At 37.2% G+C, this 22,198-nt stretch overlaps 1 pseudogene; it reads left to right on the forward strand.

Annotated features, from left to right (window-relative positions):
* Positions 1-22,198, forward strand: part of LOC104856476 — a 112,041-nt pseudogene that overhangs the window by 88,705 nt on the left and 1,138 nt on the right.

Consider the following 22,198-nt stretch of genomic DNA (forward strand, 5'->3'; position numbering starts at 1 on the left):
AAAAAAAAAAAAAAAAAAAAAAAAAAAAAATCTTCTTGTATGTTTAAGTTGGTTGAAACTCAGGCACTTAGTAGGGCGGGGGTGCTTTAGTCCATGTTGACTAAAGACCTCTTTGGTCCGAGTCCTAGTTTTATTGCCTATTTTTATTTTAACTCTTAACCATGTGGCTGATCACCTGATTCTAACTCAAGCCCTGCACCCTCACAAGCTAAGTAACCAGCTGTCTTTTACACTGTGACAGATGTCAGAGCTTCTTGTTACTGTCATCTTGTGATCCCTACAGTGGAGTGGATCTTATGATCCACTCCAACTCTCTGCTCACCTACCCATCTGACCTTTACCTTCTAAACTTTTATTTTGATATTGTCAAGACATCTTGGAAGGGTTCCTTGGTATAATTCTCACTTACAGAATTTAGGGCCTACCAAGAACAATATTAAAGGAAATTTTATTACAAATCTTTCTCTGGTCATTAAATTCCAGAAGAAACATTAGAAAATTGTTTTTTTTACTTAATACGTCTGAAGGCAGATGACAAAGCTTGCAGTTTAAGCACGGGAATGGTTTAGTATGTGCTTCAGCGGTGTCGAGAAGATTTGGGCTGCAGGAGACCCAGGTGCAACCTTATAATCTATCTCTTTTTTTTTCCAATTATGATGACTTATCCTATGAGGCTCTTAATTATTTGAGGTTTGCTCATTCCACTGAGCTAAAAAGGACTTCTTTTCAGGATGGCTGCAGGTGCCAGGCTCATACCGGCCTATTTTCCCTGTTCTCCTCCTCCTCCTCTTCCTCTTCCCCTTCCTCTCCTCTCCTTTCCCTTTCCCTTTCTTCTTCTCCCTCTCCCTCTCTCTCCCCCTCTGCTTTTTCGTTTTGTTGTTTTGAGACGATACCTCACTATGTGGTTCAGGCTGGCCTTGATCTCACTACATAGCCCAGGTTAGCCTTAAGCTTTCACAGTCCTCCTGCCTTTACCTCCTGAGTGCTGAGATGATAGGCATTCACCACCACATCTGTTTGGGCCTATTCTTAATGGACCTGGTTGGTACCACGGACGGACCTCCTCCAGAGCTGCGAGAAAGGACTCAATTGGATATCTGAAAATATCCCACTCCATCACGGACTTCAGTTCAATTATCATTCTATCGGAAGTGGTTAAAAAAAACTACAAAGGAAATACCCTTCTTAGTCAGGGAGCACCTTTTCTGTCTTCTCTCCTGTGGTTTGCAAGGGAAGATAAATTAACGGAAGCATGCTCTGTTTTTACCCTACTCAGTGGGTCTGAGTCTATGTAAATGTTAGCATTCTGATTTCCACCACTGATACCCCTGTCAATTAACATTTACTTGGACTAAGATATTAACATTTTCATTCTGTTCTGTAGTATCAATAAGATCCTCTGAAGGTCGTTGAAACTTTGACTGTAAAAGTCGGAAGGCAAAGCAGTATTTAGTCATTAGAATGTGAATATTTCTCCTGCAGAGCTAAGTAAGGTCTATGATTCCTGCTGTCTCTTGCTGGGCTTGGGATACAATATAGATCCATTGCTACTCAACAAAAAACCATATACACTAAGTTGGATGAAATCTATTATATTTCATCAATTGCTCAAATTCATATCATTCTTCGACTTGCTTTATATTGGGACAGTTACTTTCATGTACTTCTTTTTTTGGTGTTTTCTAAAATAACTCACACCCTTGTTTCTTTGGGCGAGAAGAAATATGAGCCATTTGTACTATGGTCGCCTTTCGAATTCTTATCCAGTCTGTCTTCCAGTCTTTTAGAAGATATGCTTCTTATCAACCACTGGCTTCCTGTTCTGTCTACAGTTCGTATTTCCTATTTTTGGGTACCAGAGACCACTGCAGTTAGGGGTATCCCCTGCCAAGTATACAACACAGATCTGAAAAATAAATACACTAAGAGACAGAACTAGGAGAAAGAAGGCAGGGTACCAGGATGACCAATGCCTGTGCAACCGACAAAGGCCCTGGCCAGTCCCAGGGACCGACTTTTATTAACAATCAATTGGGGTAAAGACAAGGTATGGGCTGTTTCTATGAAAATTAATGTAAACAAGGCTCATAAAGGACAAAACAAAGCATTCTCAAATTAGGAACAGGATAGACAAAATACATGGCTGTAATTAGAGCATTGTCCTTCCAGTAAGAAGGTTTGTGTTGTAGGAATGGAATTTGGGTGAAAGCTACTTTGTTTTTGGCAAGTAGGCTTCAGCCAGACTCACTTCTCAAAACAAACCAATTGTGGGATTAACTCTTTACAGTCTGCTTTGGGCATAATCAATATTACAGTCCTCTGTAATTGGGGCCCTGGGGTATTCCTTATCATTTTCTGCATCCCATTTCTTCCTATTTTTTTTTTCATTTTTAATCCTCATTTTGCTGGAGTGCACTCTCAAAAATGGTCTCAGAAAAAAGTACATTGGAAGTAAAAATGAACAGTACATATGGAGCTAGAAATTATTTTATTTTTCTCTCAAGTCCCATGGATGACTGATTAATCAAATTGAATTTTCCTTCAAGGTTTTTAAAGACCATGCATGTTCTATATTCTAGAATTTATTTCAGGGATGAAAATTCTGATGCCAGTCTGATTTATTTCCTTTTTTATTGATTTTTTTTTTCTTCTTTGGAAGCTATGATTATTTCACTATTGGTAAAATTTTGTCATGATTGCTAATATATTGGCTCTGTTTTTCTTTAAAACTTAATACTCAATGAATTCTTTTACATAAATATTTAGTTTTTTTATTTAGGAGATATTCTTGTTCTGATTCTTTGAAAATTTCCTCCATGAAGCTTTTATTATTTCTCTTTGTAGAACTTTGATTTAAAAGATGTTTGATAGGGGGTGAAGGGAGGGCAGGGGTATGGAGAAAAAATGAGAACCAAGATCTGACATGTAAAGGTACAAGATGCCAATGATGAAATTAACTGTACTCTATGCCTAAAAAGTACCAATGAACTCAATGAAAAAGAAAAAAAAAAAGCTGTTTGATGTACTTGATAGATTATGTCTCTTTTTATCTTATTTCCCATCTCTGGGTTCTTTGAAAACATTTCTTTCATGGCCTTCTAACTATTAGCATTTGGATCTTATTTGATTTATTTTCATTAATTGAATGCCAGAAATAATAATTTCAATCTGTGTTATTTTTAGATTATAATTTTATATACTAACCATTCTTTTCTATAGTTGTCAAAGATTCTCAAACATCTCTCATAATAATCTTTGAAGAGAGTTTTGTTTTCCTTGCTTTTTTGTTATTTGATATGTCTGTTTTCTTTGAGCTCAGTTTCTTTGATTTCTCTAGTCCTCCGCTTCCACGAACATGCTGGGTAACTGGATCATCTGCTCACACCGAAGAGGAGGTGAATGGAAAGGCTGGCTGGACGCTCTATGCTTTCATCGCGAACAGGGAGACAGCCAGTCCTCTCTGTGTCACACCCGAGAGTGAGATGGGAACCCTTCCTTAGGAAGCGCAGACATGCGCAGAAACCCCCAGAGAGTTCCTTTACTTTTCTCTAGAAAAGAATGGTTCCTTTCCTCCTACGTGAAGTGAAAATCCAGTGAACTGCCTCCCTTCCCAAGTTGAGGCACTGGTAGAAGGCCTGAAGTTTAGAGTGGTGGTTTAAAGCCTCCTCCCTTTCCAGGCCCACTCCTCTTTCTGGGTCTCTGTGACATGTGTGTCCCTGAGCCCAGGACTCTTCCTTGGGTGTGGACGGGAGGGGAGATTAGCTCCTTTATCTGCTCCTAGCCCCTGAGCCATCCAGAGTGCAGACTCTCTTTCTTTTTTTAAATAAATTTATTTTATCCCATTCCCTCCTTCAAACCTCCTGGACTCTTTGTGTGTTCCATCATCCCACTAGTGTTCATTTAACTCCCACATTTGACATAGAAGCCAAAATTTCTCAGGTACTGAAATTCATTGTACTGTCCTCTTAGTTAATGTCTTCATCAGTTTTAGAGACTATTTCCCTAGAGATGTACTATTATTTTGTTTCTCAAGTCAGAAAAACTAATACATGCTCCATCAGCCATCTTAAACCCGAACTTCAGCTAGTGTTATAAAGCAATAAAATCAAATTAGTTGTGAAAATTTTATTAGCTGCTCACTAAACTAGTTGGTCAATCATTACAGAACACACGGGAACAGGCAACAGAAAACAAAACATAGAGAAAAGCAGGGTTTTTTCCACTAGTCACATTAGAATATTCTAGTTGATATCTAATCAATACAACCTTACTGAATTTCCTGGATTATTCTTAAAAGAATCCTTCTGGAGAATTGTTTCTAGTATATTTATTCCTACCTGCTGTGAGCTCAATGCCTACCACTTTATATCTAGTTATAAACTGTATCTGTTTTTATGCCCAGTATAGCTAGGAATTAATTTTATAACTTTGATTTGCCATTAAAATTCTATGATTTATTAATGTCAAAATATGCCCCCTTTTACTTTAGTGAATGTCACTAATTTTAGAGGAAATGGATGCACAGTTTTACAGGACAGTAAAAAGATATTATGTTACCTTGTAGGTCGGCTTGCATGTGCAATTTCAATCACACTGGTTTTTGAGAGGCCAATCATCTGTAATTTAGCAGAGATTGTAGTGTTGGAGCCTTATGTAGACTCCATTTCTCTTACTTCATGAGAGTGCTTGTCTACTTGATAAAGAGGAGCAGAAGGAAAAAGCAAAAGGCATTACCTCTCTCATTTCTGAGATTCAAATGAACAGATAATGTGGCTTGTTTTTCCCACCTCTGGTGATGGCAATCAGTCAAGTGTCTGAAGGGACAACGTATCAAAGAGAAAGCAGATTTTACTGTTTTAGAGCCCTGGATATCAACATTTTTTTCTTTTTCCAATCAGCCAACCAATGCAATCATAAGCAAATTTCCCTGGGAATGCCAATTTAGTACTTGCTTATATTTTTGGCAATACAGTATGTTCAAAGACAAATGTGTTCCTGAAATAACTGGTCTGTAGTTTGGGTAGACCTAAGGCTAATGAACACAGTATGTTCTTTCTGTTTTCTTTCCTCCCTCTCTCCCTCCCTCCCTTGCTGGTTTCCTCTCTCATTTCTCAGTTTTATTTTGTATTAAATGGCAAGAAAGTCATCTTGCATAAATACCAAACCTGTTCAGTGTTTAATGTAGTGTTTGAGATATGGTGGAAGGTTGGTCACAATCTCTTTATCTTCTTAACATTCTTACTGGCTTGCCACCTTCTGCTCTCAGTCCAAGTCATTATTATTTTGATTAATTGGGCTATAGCTCTCTCCCAGTAACATTCCAAAGAGAAAGTGAGCAATGAAAATAAGTAGATAAGATTAATTACAAAATCTTGGAATCCAATAAAAGTTCAATCTATTATTTGAGATCCTCGAAATTAATTAATTTATCAATCCCTCACAAGATTTTAGCTTTCTTTCCCCTCTCCTCTCCATGAAGCCACAAAAGACTACGGTAGTCTTTAATAAACAAATACCCTCACAACTTCTTTGCAAAGTGAAGTTAGGGAAAATAAAAAGTTTCAACACAGAGAAGGACAAACATAGGAGATAAGACACTATGGAGAAGGAGGATAAAGAGAATTAGTCTCATGTACATGAACTATCATATTTACCGTCATTCTTTCAAAATGACTCTATCTCTCAGCCCAGATCAGAGATACTACAGACATATTTTTATAGGTTTAGAATTTGCTCAATTTGTATTATCATGCATAATTTTATTAGTTTATGGATATTATGTATGTTTAGAATATGGATATACATATATAATATTTTTCTCTGTAACTAATAGAATAATAGAAAAGATGTTAAAGTGTTATACCTATATGAAGACTGTAATAATGCATAAAAATAAAAGGCTGCTGTTGCTAACAAATAAGAACTATACATGAAGACAAGGAACCCAGAAAAAGAAAAGATGAGTGAAAATATCCCTTGGGAAAATGGAGGAATAAAATCCCCATAATATATGTAGAGATTGGCATCTGAGAACCTAAGCCCTTGGGATCATATTTTCCATTATAATATCCTCAATGGAACCACTGCATGGATTGCTTTCACCTTTAAAATCCAAGAGGAGTGCCACCCCTGTCAACCTATTTACCGAGAAGCTCAAGTTCTTAATTTAAAGGTCAGTGAAGGGAGTGAGTGAAGGAAAACTCCTTTTTAACCAATCATCAAATGTAAGGAGTTAAATAAATGTCTTAGGCAAGATCATTTTCCCTTATCCTTTCTATCTCTTTTTTTCATTATCTGTACATCCAGAGAGGTAGAGAGAAAGCAATAATAAAGCATGTTTTTAGAGACTACTAGACTTTCCATGTTTTAAATTCATCTTTAAATAACCTGAGGGGAAATTTTCCAGTCATCAAAATTTTAACAGGAAACCTTAATTAGGACTCTGAGAGTCAATCTAAACTGGAGGGCAGCAGCATGCTTGTTGAACTTTTAAATCAAGAGTTTTTGTTTAAAGGACAATTCGAACTTTTTGTCCCATGCTGTACATTTCTGACTGTGGGTGTGAAGTAAGGACCAGTGCAACTGTTCCTGGAAGTTTGACTGCTTGATGTTTGTGACCAGACCATATTCAGTCAGTGGAAGCTGATTTCACAAATCCCTGCCGCAATACAAAATTATTTTGTTTTAGACATAGGACGTCCATTTTTGTACATGTTAATATGCTATATTTTAATATTTGATGATTTTTCATATTCTTTTTATTAGTTTTCAATAGACCAGAGCTCTAGAGAAGACTCTAGGTGATTCATTCATTTCTATTCTCTTTTACTCATCACCAACTTTCTGGTTAATCTTTGTTTTTGGGTAAGTGACTTTTACTTCTTGCTTTTGACAAAAAAGATTAGATTAGTATTTCTTCTACCTGTGAACTGAATGTTTGTCATTTCTCACCCATATCTTTCCTCAAATTTTAGTTCTATGAAGCCTGTTTGCGCCAGAAAGCTGCTACGTAGAACCTTTGTCAAAGATATCTTATTAGAGAATTTTATCTGCCTTTATTTACAAGTTCCTGTCATCATTCTTGCTCCTTGTTATCTTACAGATTAGAAATAGTATTTCTCCCATCCCTCTTTTGTTTGAAGCAGAGTAATTACCAGACTCAAGATAAGCAGAACTGGCTCAGCTAAGCTAAACTAAAGATAAAAAATTGGAAGGATACAGTAACGATGAGCACACTGTGGATATCTCATCTCCAGGCTCTTCCTTCTCTTCACAGGCTAGTCCCTGATTTTGATGGGATAATCCATGCACCAAAACGAAAGCTTCGATAAAAGTTAAAAAACAAAGACACCTAATCTCACCGTCTGGAACTCTTATGCGGATGCCCACGTGACCTGTTTAGACATTCGATGCAAGCTATCATCTCTGGAGTCTAACATCTGGTAAAGATTTCCAGAGCAAAGAGTCTTAGTCCTCATTTCACTACTTTGCTTCCCCCCCAACTTCCTTCCAGAAGCAAAAATGCAACTGCCTAGAAGTTCAGCAGCCACCTTGTGACCATGAAGGTAAAAATCTATAAACGAAGGAAGCCAAAACAAAAAAGATAGAATTGTTACCAAGATCTAGGGTGCTGGGAACTCTTTGTAGAGATTCTTTCTAGGTTCATCTTGTCCAGACCAAAGAAGTGGACAGAACAAGCACAAAAGGTAATGAGCTTTTATGTTCGTTAAAAGTAGGAAAGGAAATAAACTCTGCAGGGTGAGAGCAGATGACTGTGAAGGACAGAGCACTGTGGGCTAAGCACTTAGTGGTGTTCCTCCCACTCTTCAGGTTGACATCAGGTCTAGATTGTCCTATCAAAAACCTGCTGGAGTTCTTACAAGCAGAATTGAAGATAGCATCTGGGCCTCCGGTGCAAGGCTTTCAGAACTATTTTCCTGTGTATTTCCTGGATCTCCTTCATCGATAGGTCACACTCGTGCTCAGTGGGTTTGCCGCACCCTAGTCTTAGGAGCAGCCACGACAACCCTGACATGCTAATCTCTGGATTTGTTTACAGGAGAAAAAAAGTGAGAGCCTTTATTTATTTAAAAGGCTAGGAAATAGAATTTTTCTACTACTTATCACATATTTCTCACTGAAAGGAGATAAACTATTAGAACTTCAAATTACATAACAAAATTTCTTCCTGTCTCCATTTCAGATAGGGAGTGTTTTTGATGTTTGGTTTGGTTTGGTTTTTGTTTTCCCTGAAGAAGTTCTGCAGCCAAGGCAGAGTTTGTTGTGGTATAAGACGCTCAGCTTTCTTTGGGCCATACAACTCCCTGAGTGGAAGCAAGGTCTCTGAACCTGTCTAAGCCATCTTCTTTTGCCTCCAAGATACTCAGTCTAACTAGTGTAGCAGAGAATTAAAACACATATCATCCTGACTTATAGGGTTGACAAGCTCACCTTTTAGTTTTTTATACCTCTCCGCAGAGTTCGATAATGTGGAAATCCAAGATCCGAGTAGCCTTGTGGATAAGACAGGAGAGCTTCTGAAGAATGCTGAAATTCCTCACAGGAAGAGTTATTTTTCAGAACAAGTAGCAGATGCTTTAAATGCTTGTAATTTCTTCTTTTCAATTAGTAGCAAATTATAGCGACCGTTTCTCTAGTAACAGACATTGTTCATTAGCTTGACAGCTCTCTTTTTAAAATAATAGGTATTTATTTATTTATATTTTTCTTCACCGAGTGGGGTCCTCCTACCAATACCCCATCCAACAAAATAAATTGAAGTTCATATACTCAGTGTCCCCCTGAGCCTATTACCCTACCATACTCATTTTGAGGTGGCATAGAAGAAATTTTTTAAAATAGGGAGAAAAAGACAAGGGAATTGAGATTTTATAATAGTATTTTCAGAAAAACTACAGCTTTAGGACAGAAAAATTATTCAAGCCTTCTTCCGTTCCAGAAAACTCACTCCAAAAAAATTCGGAAAGGTCCTGAAGACAAAGCTTCTAAACTGGGTTCTGGTCCAGTCCTTTTCACCTGTAAAGTGTGCTTCCTCCATCCTCAAGGAGGCAGCAAGATTAGTGGGCAGCAGAGCTCAAGTTCCAGCACAAGTACATGGCTCGCACTCTGATGTGGTCTGCCATCTGGGTAACTCAACAGACAGATACACACCCTAGATCACCATCATGAAGACACCTCCAGGACCCCGTAAACACACGCAGTTCCAACTCAGTACACCTCTCTCTTGGCCTGCTTTCCACTCTTGAATACACTGTCCTAAAGTCACTGCCTAATAAGCCTATCTAGTGTCTCTTACTGATGCATCCTGAAAATTCTGTTTTTCAGCAGAAGTCAGCAAACCTGCAAACATTCTATCTTCAGGATAGGTTGAGTTTTTCATCTCAGCTTTAGGAACCTCCTCAGGCTCAGTCCAGCGACAGTTCAGGCTGTCCTTCACCACTTGTGTTTGCAGATATAGCGCGCCAAAACTTAATCATCCTGCTGGTGCAGAAATAGACCCACTTTTTCATATATCTACGAAAATTTCAAAAAATGCGTGTGTTCTCTATAATAGGCCTTACACGTTTTAAAAAAAAATTGATCTAGTAGTCATCATATGAAGAATAACCTATTTCACCAGTTGCATGCCTGTAATCTCAGCTACTCAGGAGTCTGGGGCAGGAGGATCTCAAGTTCAAGGCCAGCCTAGGAAATTTAGCAAGATCCTGTCTCAAAATAAAAATAAAGGACTGGGGATGTAGCCCGGCAATCTAATGTCTCCAGTTCAATCTCCAAAACCATTAAACAAAACAAAACAAAGCAAAACCAAAACCTGTTTCATTTTTATAAAATACTATCTTTTACAGGAAATACATCTTAGCAATCTTCCCCAGATGAGTCTTCTCAGAATTCAAACAAGGAGGCATTTGAGAAGTTTAGCGCCTGGATTCTGTTAAAACATTACAAGTGGGAATAATTCAGACCTTGCTTCTGTCAAACATTTTTAAAATATTAAGTATACCAATTACTGCATGCTATAATATGATGCTGGCTAAAATTTACCTTGAATCCATTAACATGTCTTTACACTGAAGGTGACTCATTTAATTGAAATTACGGGTCATATGAAGATGACATATTATCAAGCACTCTAATGCATTAGAGAAGTAGCTATGTACCAGGAACATGCTACCTACAAAACTTTTACTAACTTATCTAACTAGTGAAAGAATTCCAAGGAGCTCATCACACAAAACTTTGTTTCATTGAGGCTCCATTACTGTACTTCAGGCATGCTATTCTATATCGCTTTCTGATCTACACTGTTCTTACCAATAGCCTCCCAGCCTCTGCTCAACTCAGTGAAGTTTTGCAGTTTTACTAAGCCATTTACATTGCGTATCATCCAGGAACTGTTCAGTGGAAGCACATACAGTATGCATCTTTGCCCATGTGCTGTCCTGCTGCCTTAGAACTGTGTTTCCAACAGTACTTCCACCTATACAATCGTCACCCCCTCCGTGATCTGGGCAATACCTGCCCAACACCTTGTGTGAGGGCCTCAGTCTTCCTCATCTGCTCTCAGCTTGCACCTGCATTTCAGATTCTGCATGAGACTTTCGTGTTTCTCCATTTCTTTATTCGCAATCCCTCTTTCTTCTCTGCTCTCTATTCTTCCTGTTTTCAGACAAGAGCATCTACATCCTCTGCTCTTTGCCTTGTACTTTTTCCTCTTTGAAGTCTCTGCTTTCTTTGGCCCAGCCAAACACTGCTCACTTTTGAAGTTTTGTAATATGCCATAGGAGAGAATTAACATTACGAGTTTTACAGTGACACAGATTCAAATCTGTCCTTTGATGTGCTACTAGGAAGTTTATTTTCCTCCTCTCTAAAATGAGAACAACAGCAATGATCATTCAGTACAGGTGAAGTTCTTAGACAATTTTAGACAAAAGGTAAGCAAGCGGTAAATAATAGCTATGATTATTTGATTATTTTTAGGTTTTGTTTTTAACTTTGTTTTTGTTTGTTTAGTCATATTTACTTGTGGACATTTTACCTCCCCAACTGGATGTTTCATTAACTGGAGTCAATTTCCTAACATTTTTTTGTGTCTCCAGTATCACCTAGGACGGACTTTATTTACAGGTATAATAATACTTGCGTTCATGAATGCTTCTTTTTGCAAACAGTTTGGTTTGTTAACAAAAGCAGTCAGCAAAATTTTGCTTTCAATTTGAAAACTCAGCATCATTTGACCAACACGACTTCAGCAATCTTCCCTGCAGGAACATGAAGGCAGCCATCTTTCCCAGAATCAAGGAGTCCTTTAAGTTTGTGAACTGAGGTGCCTCCGTATAGCATTAGTGTGTTCTGATGCATTGAGTTTGTCCATATTGCAGCAAAATTCATCAGCCAAAGGTACTCAATCCAACTGGCCAAAAAATGCTTTCATAAGTTTCTAATAAGCTGGAGTTTTTTCATTTTTATTTCAAATTTTTGCAAAATGGAAAGCATAGATCCAAAGGAAGAAAGTATAATTTTTTAACCAAAAGCCCAAGCTAATGTTTAAAACAGCTAGAGAAATGGGAGAATATATTTAGAACTCATTTATCTCATCTTGTCTATCAAATCTATGTTTACCAAAGACTACTTAATATACAAGTTTTATATAATAAGGTTCTCACTGTATTGATGAATACATAACATAGGCAAATAGCACTACTCCAAAATAGGCAAGAAGAAAAAACTCTAATCAATTGGAGCATTTCAAATTACAATTTCATTGTGTATGTAATAACTATCACTTTGGGTCTGCAGGTCAAAATAAATAGTAATGTTCTATGGTAGATAAATTAGGAAGAAATAAGAAATTCTTTGGACAAGAAAATGTTGCCATGGAAACCTTAATGTTCACAAGCCACTTTTTGCAAGCTCTGCTACCTTGCCAAACTTTTTGCATCTTTCTTTCAAGGTTTTTATTTAAGAAAAATAAAAATGTCCTTTCACACCGCTGAGACCTAAAGTGTGACAGTGACAAGCTACTCTCTAACCTCCCATGATCCATGTTAATAACTTGCCCTGTGCTCTGCTCCATAGCATGAAGACAGCTGAAATATGGTTGGAAAGGGGATGAGGGGAAGCGGTGTGCTCAGGCCTGAGTTGAATTTCTACCCACAGTGCGGCTGCAGCAGGGCGCTGGTGCAGGGACTACTTTACCGAAGCACTTTTAGTACCAGGTCACAGATGTGACACCGGTGGCTTTTTATACCCAAGTTTCACATCATTTTGAAATGTTTCCTTGGCACAGAGCTCGCTGAGCCCCTGAAGTCCATGTTGCTGGAGACAGAAAAGAGAAAGTTATTTGTTGAACTCACAAATAGATCAACAGTATCAGGAGTGAGCCCAGAAACTTTTGGCTCTGAACTTTGTAGATATTATTTGTTTCATTCCCCAAGCAACACAAATGTAACACAGCCACCTACGTGTCTGGTAAGCTGAGACTTAATGAGGCTTAATTGACTTCTGTGCTGTGAGTCTTATCTGCATTCTTCTGCCTTTGCTCCTCTTACTCTCTGCCCACACACTCAGTGGCATTTTGTTAGGAATGATTTCTTTTCGCACTGGGTCACCCTGGTTGAGCTTCAAGATATTTTGGCCAGACTTGTCGCTTTTTGAGCAGGATTCCTTGGTAAACTACTTGTGTACTGTAGAGGAGCCCCCTGACCTGTTTGTATCTGGTCTTGCCATAGGTTCCTAGAATTATTCCTAAAGTGTGCAAGCTCCTTGCTTACCTTTCCCGGGGCTGCGAACTAGAATCCTAGTAAGATGAATGGGATCAATAAATGATGAGGACTCTCAATTAAAAAGCTTTTCTTTAGAATTACTTATTTCCTGTTCATAGAAGTTTGGATGTGCAGGGTGCTTTCTACTTGCGATGCTGTAGTATTATCCATGCATACATTACATAAGGGAATATAGGGCGCCCACATCATGTTCAAGAAATGGATCCCAAATTTGAACATAACAAAGAGCACTAGCTTAATGCCCTTCTGTAATTACCAAGAAGAAACAAAAAGAAAATGAAAGCATAAAAGCTTGCATCTTTTTATTGGCTTCTTAATCCATAACTGGTTATGCAGTGCTACTTCAAATCACCTAAGGCAGGTCTCTTGAAAGCTCCCCAGAGAAAAGGCTCAGAATTCTTTTCACTAATGAACAGCTGATCTGTTTTCATAAAACAAGATAGGAATTATGTAGTAACTTGAACTGAATACAACTCTAGCAATTGATTACTGTGTTGCTTAGTTTTGTGTATGATCCTTTGCTTTAAGAAACTAAGCTTGTGTTTTGCTGTATACGTTGGTTGGATTAATTCCTAAAATGTTTATTGTTAGTTACTTGACCGGGAATGGTAACCTGATCTATATTTTTATTAAGAATCAAATACATCATTTAGATCTGAAATGCTTTTTCTAAAGATCTAGTTGGCGCTAAATGTAAATCCTCAGTTATTGTTTAGAATAACTAAATAATCACTAGAATACTCAAGTAGAATTGTCTCAAGCAAAGGCTAAATTTACAGAATCAATTATCTGAGGTATCTCCTGTGCCTTCAAGTTGGTTAGCTTCTACCATAGGTAAAATGTGGCGCAGAATATAGCAGTTTAAATTGGGGACAAATGATGGAAATCATTTAGTACAGAGATATACTTCTAGCCCTATTTTATATTGAAAATAAAAATGAGCTTTTTATTTCTAAATTTGTTTAATAAATGGACTTTTTGCTGGTTTATCTTGTTTTCTTCTTTCTAAATCACCTCGATATATGTTCATGGTTTCTGGTTCTGTTTTTTCAAGTTACACTAAGTTATTGTTTTTTTTTTGCTTTGTTTTTTTTTTTTTTTAGTTTGAAATGTATATTTATTTATTTATTTTATTGAGTTTATTGGTACATTTTAGGTATACAGCACAGTTACATTCATTATTGGGACCTTGTACCTTTACATGACAGGCCTTGGTTCTCATTTTTTCCCCTTGTCCCTGCCCTCCCTTCACTCCCTCCTCCCCTCCCCACTTACAAACACTTTATTTCCATTTACTAAGTTATTGTTTAAATGCTGTGTTAATTATTAACACCTTACACCTGTCTTCCACTTAATTTCAATGAGAAATATTTCATCTGGATCTGTTTTTTTCCATGTAAACTTACCCATTGTCACACCTAATTCATTTGAGACCATTTAACCATCTGGTTTCTTAAAGGAACATTCTAGAAATATTGACAAAATAGGGCACAACTAAATTTAAACAGAATTTTACTTACCAAGAGATGGTAAGGACTTATTTAAAAGCATACAGATAAAAGTCATTGTCTTGGGTCTTAGGGTCTATTCTTTGTTTGTTTGTTTTTTGCTTTTGAGACAGGGTCTCACTATGTAGTTGAGACTGATCTGGAACTCACTATGTAGCCCAGGCTGGTCTCAAACTCATAGTGATCCTCCTGCCTCAGCCTCCCAAGCACTGGGATTATAGGTGTGTACCACCATGGTTGGCTTCTTAGGGTCTATTCTTGACTATAGGTCAACCTAGTCATCTAATCCTTCATCACTAAATAACTTCATTGAACCAGATGAGACAGTGCATATATAATGTACCTCTCATTGTAAATTTGCTTAGGGGAAGAAAAAAAAGAGAGTCCAGCAGTCAATTGACAGTGCTATGGTTCCTAAATATGAATGTAGAAATTCTACATATTTACCATCTCTGGATTGCATATTTTCAAGGCAGGTAGAGTGTTTAAAGTAGGCTGTAGGAACTATATATAACCTTTCACTTGTGAGGCAGTGTGAGGCTGGTAGTGGCACCACTGAGCTAAATCCCTGGCCCTGGATTGCATATTTTTCTAAAAATTGTTTCAACCACAAGCATGTTGCTTAATAAAAATGTCCTCAATTTCTGGTATTCTAAAGAAAATAATTCAATAGACTGTATGAATACTATAGGAAATATAGGTAGTAAATGTGATAAAACTTTACAGCAGCTAATGATGGTTTAATAAAAAGATTATCTGTTCAAAATATAGTTGTTAATTTATAGTGTTTGATTTTATGAATCCCTTTAGAAATATATCAGTAGCAACTATAAATTCATCAGGGACTGGGGATACAAAAATAAATAATAGGCTGCCTTGTCTTTGTTTAATTTTCATAATAACTTTATGAAGCTTTAGAAGTTATTATTTTATAAATGAAGAATCTGAAAACTGACCATGGATCTGAGTATTCCACTGAGCTGAAGAGTCAGGTACATGGGTTTTCCAAGTAATAAAACAAGTGTTAGAAATCTCACTTCCACACTCCCCTTTTATAAGAAGAGCCAGTGTTATGTAGGTCTTATCTATGACAGACAATTAATGAGAGATAACAAGTGTGGGATATTTTAAACATTGCAATATATTTTTAAAATACTGACTGTTATAAAATGGTGCTTCTAAAATATGTTTATTTTTACATTGTTTAGCATTAATTTTCTGCTAAAAACAAAAATAGTTGTAAATATGTAATGTTTCCAAGAGTGTACTTCCTTTAAAAATAGAAACAATATGTGGTACCTTCTAAATATATGCATTTTAAAAGGGTGGCAGTTAGGCAAAATGTTATTAGCTTAAAGGTGAAAGGAATTTAGGATAATACAGCAATATTTAATACCAGTTTATTTAACTAGAAGGGCCAATTGTGAATTACATTTCAACCAGAAACATATATTGGTCCATGACCTTATTAATCCTTTATAAAAGAATTCTCAAAATTCTACTTGCTAGGTAATCCAGGGAATTCCCACAAGACAGTAAATGTTTTAACACTTCACACACAGGCAAGACTGTTTTGACACTGGTGCTATGGTATCATATGACTCCTTCACGTCAATAAACTTGGAAAATAAGGAAAGGGATAGATTTGATACATACTCTCTCCTCTATACAGTTTCACTCAGCCTACATGATGTTTTCTCTTGGAAAATCCCAGGGATATACTGAATTTATTAAACCAAAACTACTGACATCTAATGAAAGTTTCCTTAAAGATATATCCACATATCAGTCCCCAGGGAAATAAGCAGGGCTATACAAAATTACTTCTTCTGATGCTTCTGGTCCTGCTAAGGGATATAAATCCTTGCAGTTTTCATGCCGTATTTGATTTTTTTTCTCAATGTTTCACGCTGCCCATCATCCCAATTGACTTGCCACTATTTAAATTCCCTCTCTATGCACTATTTAATTTTTATTTGTTTGTTTAATTGCAGCAAATATTATTTCAGATTCTCTTATTTCAGAGGAGGGAAATTTTGACCCTATAAGTAATTTCCTAAATCATTTAACTTGGCTTGGGAAATGCTACACATTTTGGCGGTAGGTGATTATGAGGTCTGTGCTTGTTCTTTGGATCTGAGCAACACACTGGTGAGGTACAATCTTTACTGTCTTCAGCTGATGTGAGCAAATGAGTAATCAGACTTCTAGCACGACCTTTCATTTTGTCACACACATACAAGAAAATGCCTACACAGAGAAAATAACGAATACAACAACAATAAGAGTAGTAATAGTAATGGCAAAGATAAGGTGACAATTTTGAAGAGGTAGGGAAATGGCACTCTTCCTGAAGGGAGTCTGTAAAGAACAGGGAAAGACCAAGCGTGGTAGCACACATCTAACAATCCCAGCACTGGCAGGCTGAGGGAGGAAGATTGTAAGCTCAGACTAAAAACTTTAGGAACTTAAAGAAATCCTATTTCAAAATTAAAAATAAAAAAGGCTGAGGGTGTAGATTAGGCTGAGGGTGAAGAACAGGTAAACCTAAGGAGCAGAAAGCCAGTTTGGGAACATGGTCATATTAAGATTTAATTGAAGCATGTGGAGGAAAAAAAAGTGTAATTTATATTTCATATCTATCATACTATCTTAAAAAGTTTAAAAGAATTAACTGGATTTTAAGAAAAAACAAAAAAATATAAAGCAAAACTCTGCAGTTCCCTGATACAATTATTTCAATTCACCAGAAGAAGCCATTTTATAAACCATTTATATGATTTTTCTGGTACTTTTTTCATCCTTGTAAATATTAATGCTTTATTCTTATTCCTTCATTTTTATATTTCAGACAACATCTATTGATCTGGTAGAAGGAGATTTAATTCTATTCAACAACCTTTTATCTTTTAAGAAACAACCATTGCTTGGAATGATAGACTACTCAAACTATTACATATATCATATATATATATATGATACATATAATATGTATAAAACCAACTTCTTGTGATTATGTTTTTGTTTCTCATGCAATTTTTGTTTTAAATGCAAGTCAACAATTTATTAAACTTTATTTGTAATCTTAAAAATGGGGGAAAATCAACTACTTTTTATAGAAGTAGATAATCACACTGTGATAAATCCATAAAGTGGACTAGTATTCAAAAATTTAAAATGGGACAAAGAGTAAACTATTGATCTATGGAACAACAAGGATGAATCATAAATGCATTAAGCTGAGTGATTAAAAAAGCCACACTTGAAAAGCTACATAACATGTTGCTTTTGTGTAACATTTATTTGACATTGGAGAAAGGCAAAGACTAACCAGCCAACACCAATCAGTGATTGCCAAAGGCTGGGAATGAGAGAGAACTGGCTATAGGATAAGGAGGGAATTTAAGGTGGTAATCAAATTATTCTAGAGCTTATGATGGTTACATGACCTATGCATTTTCAATACAAGCAGATCTGTACACAAAAAAACCTGAATTTTACTGAATAATATATATATGTATATATGTATGTATATATACATATACATATATACCATAATACACAAGCTTTTGTATTTTACTGAATTATATATATACATATATACCATAATACAAAAGTTTTTAAAAGCTTAAAATACAATATTCATTTGATGTATAATTGTTTAGCATTTAACACATTTAGCATTTTTTTTTAGCATCCTAATACATCTGTCAACTAGCAGGAAACATTTTTGCAAATATTCGCTGTGTCAGATGACCCATCACTTGCTTTCCTGGAGTTCTCCCTTCTGCAGCCCTCAGTCTTCCCGCTTATCCTGACTGATGTTCTTCCCCAGGCCTCACCCACAACTGCTATTCTGGGATTTCTGTTCGCAGTTACCCTGGGTTACACACTTTTGGCGGGAGAGTCGGGGGCGGGGGCTGCTCCACTGCTTTCCTCTTCATTATTGCTTCTCTTTGCCCAAGCACAGATACATAGCAAGTAACGATATGGCTCCTATTAATTTTGATATAAAATACACTTGCATTTATACATACAGGTAAAGCTGTAAGGAGAGATAAATCAGATGCTTAGATAGGAGAGTCAGAACCTGTGAGGAAAAATAACTGGACACAGCAATTGCCCAGCTGCTCACAAAAAGGTTTCCAAGGGTTTTCCCAGAGGATTGCATTCATAGGGAGAGATGAGCAGGCAGGTTGGGGACAAAGGCTCATTCTCATAACCCATAACTGAATTAAATAATGAAAGATCATCAAAGATCTAGAGGGAAATAAGCAGAATACTGGAAAGTGATTTATCTGTGCTTAAGCCTTTGGTGTCCAGAAGAGAGCCTTGTCTGCTTTATAAGAACTGCATTTCAATCCCTCAGGCCTTCGCCTTTCTGATCCTCTTCCTCACCTTATAACACCTTGAGCTATGTTCTATCCTCCTGCACCTTCTGGAAAACTTTCTCTTCCTTAAGGCCTAGGTTCATTATTTCTCTTTATTCCCAAATGAAATTAACCCCTGGTTTCCTGTCCTCTACTGCCCTTATTCAGAAATGTGCAGCCAACATTCAATCCAAAACCCCAATGTACATGTGTTCTGTTTCCAGGCTCTGAGTAAAGAAAATGCTTCATTTTCTTCCTCTCTTTATGAGAGAGGAAAACAATAAACAAAAAAACAAAAAAACACTCTTACCTCTTCAAAATAACACAGACACTTTCCTTTTGAAAGTTAACCTTCCTAGGTTTGATGCACTCTCTTTCAGATATGCCCTAAGTACTTCAGGGTTCCTTTTCTTCTCCCTGGCCCCTCATGTGGGAGGCCAGGGTCTCTACCCCACCTCTGTCTTGTGAAATTCCACCAACCCCCTCATCTTATGTACCTCAACTTTCATACCTGAATTATGAGAAGGTTAACTGGAAATTTTCAAAAGCTTCTTTCTGAATGCAAGTTGTAACCTTCTTGGAAAGCATGCTGACTATACACTTGAGAAAGCAACTCTTAGTTACATGGCCCCTGGAACTATTGTAGTAGACACACAAAGTTTTTGAAATTTCCTTTACTTGATGGAGCTTCCACTGATTTTAAAAGAACTACACAAGGGCCAGGGATTTAGCTCAGTGGTTCCAGTGCCTGCCTCTCAAGCGAAAGGTTCTGTGTTCAATCCCCAGTACCAAAAAAAAGAAAAAAAATGAGTATTAAAAGAACTACACAGAACTCCTCCAAGGAACATGAAAACATCTAAGCTAAGGCTCTGCCATCCACCACTATGTTTCTTTCCCTTCCTCCACTAATTCTGACCTTGGAAATGACTCCTGTGGTCTCCAGGACCTTAGCATAAAATTAAGACTTGAACTGATGGCTGTAATGCTCTCACTTCATAAATGCCCTCACTTCACCTCCAGAAGCTATGAGGTGTTTTCACACTAGCCTCTCTCACCCTTTGACTGCTCCAGGAATCTGTTTTCTTCCCTCTTCATTCTGCCTCCCTTTTGATTCTCCTTATCTTAGCTTAAAAAAATGCCATAAAGAGAATTTCTCAGACCACATTCTCTGAAATATAGCATCCTTGTTGTCCCTATAATTCCACTAATTTCGTGTGCTTTCTAGGACTTAAGCAAGCTTTCATCACGTCTAGACACCTACTTCATGAGGGCAAGGGCCCTAACTCTCTAACTCATTGCCTGTCAGATACCTGTTGAATAGGCAAGTGAATCAATCAAAAGAAAAAAATGGAAAACTATGCAGTCTGAAGATTTTCTCTATATTTTTCTTGACTCCAGTAGAAGTGGCTCTCGCAGAAACAGTGAGGCTGTGATGCTAGTATAGATGTTCCCCTCAAAAATACAACCAGGATTTTCCAGAGGGAGCCAATCTGAAGAATTCCATCCCTGGGGGAAAATGCCACTGACAAGAACTAAGCCAGAAGCAGCAGTAAACAGTTACCTGTAGGGGCTGGGAATTTAGCTCAGTGTGGCACTGTGCCAGCCTCACAAGCGCAGGGTCCTGAGTTCAATCTCCAGTACCAAAAACAAACAAATGAACAAATATTAGTTATGGTGCACTGATTAACATTATGGTGACTGTAGACAACAGTCGTGCAAGGGACTTCAACAAAAAACTAGAAGAAAGGATTTTGAGTGTTTCACCATAAAGAAATAATAAATATTTATGGAGATAGATGTTTAACCTGATTTAAACATCAGACAAGTATAGACATATGTTGAAACATTATATGGTATCCAGTTAGTACATTCCATGCTTATGTTTGTATGTATCAGGTACACAATAAAATTTTAAAAACCAAAAGGAAAGAGTCCTATCCTTAGGGACACAGTGACAGTGGATTTGTCACTTATGAAAAACATAAGGCAGCAAGTGTCAAAACTATATTTTTGTTACATTTTTTGCTAGAAACAATGTTGTTATTCATGGACTGAGATGCTTGTAGAATAAATAGCCCTAAAACTTTATCTTGTTACCTTTTTTTTTTTTTTTTTTTTTTTTTTTTCCATCGAATTGAGGACTTTTGCGCTTGCCAGGCAGGAGCAGCGCCGCTGAGCTAAGTCCCTGGCCACGCCTTGTGACTTTTATTCACTGTTTAGAATCATCATTGTCCGGGTGGAACTTCACTCATCATATGTTTTCTCCCTTCACTCATATTTGTGTTCATTTAAAGAAATGTGTGTTTTGTACTTATGTGGATTTCACGTCAGACAGACTTGCTCAGCTGTATTTCAACACTCTTTCAGTGTGCTAGCATACCAGCGAGAGACAAAAATAAAAATTCGTTTTAGAATCTCATGTTGCTACATTTCTGAAAGGCATTGTGATATATTTGGAAAATTAGAACAACCAATTTGTGACAGTGGCCCTGAGCAAGAGAATCAGGCAGTCTGGCAAGTACACTAATGAAAATACTCACTTTTTCTATGGCAACTGCAGTAAAGGGACTAAATTTCTGTGCCTGGTATCATCCCTGGAAAAAATCACTAGCATAAAATTGCTCCTGGTTACATTATTCTGGGGAGGCTCTCAGGCATCTGACATGTCTGAGGCATGGAGTGCAAATTTTTTTTGTACATATTTTGGAGGCATCTCATAGCTCAGAGTGCTCCAAATTCCTAAGCCTCACTGTGTGTCCCACTAGCAAAAAGCAGTTTTTCAGTTTTAAATTTAATTGTTTATATAATATTTATTTTCTCAGCCAAGAATAATCCTCTCACGAAGACATATTGGTTTCCTTCATGTTCCAAGTGCATTTTCCTTATTGCAGATATTTATAATTAGATTTGTAATTACCCTATACCACAATGTAAACCATGAAGTCAAACGCAAGAGAAAGTTGATACATTACAGGAACTGCAGATTTTAATTCATATGAATGACACAGGCGATAGGAGGGAGAATAGACTGAGGTAACATAAAGGGAAGCTAGGCTGAACGTAACAATAGGAGCGCACAGACTGTATGTATATGCATGGGGCAGTTTTCATAGTTAGGAATGGCTCTGTCTGGTTCATTCAAAGAGACATGGCTGTAATTGTGGCCTACCTATTACAACACTTAGATAATATAAATTTTTTAAAAGAAACAAAAGAATCTCAAAATCCTGGTGCGAATATTGAAGTAGACATTTGTTCCTGTCCCTAATGAAAGACAGGCCCCTCCCTTAACCCCAGGATCTGAGGCATACATGGATGGAATGAATGTCGGAGCTTTTGCGGCACTGTGGGACTCTTTTCTAAACCTGGATACAGGATGCAGGTCAGGTGATTCAGTGGAGACAGGGTCCCTGATTTCAGTGGGAATGAATAGCTGACGGAAGTGTGAAGGGCAAACAGCAGAACTTAACTACCAGAGTCAGGTAAGTGGTTAACACAAAAGACAGTGAGCAAA

Source organism: Fukomys damarensis, unplaced genomic scaffold, assembly GCF_012274545.1.
Source record: "Fukomys damarensis isolate Sample0158 unplaced genomic scaffold, DMR_v1.0_HiC HiC_scaffold_2, whole genome shotgun sequence".
Classification (NCBI taxonomy): Eukaryota; Metazoa; Chordata; class Mammalia; order Rodentia; family Bathyergidae; genus Fukomys; species Fukomys damarensis.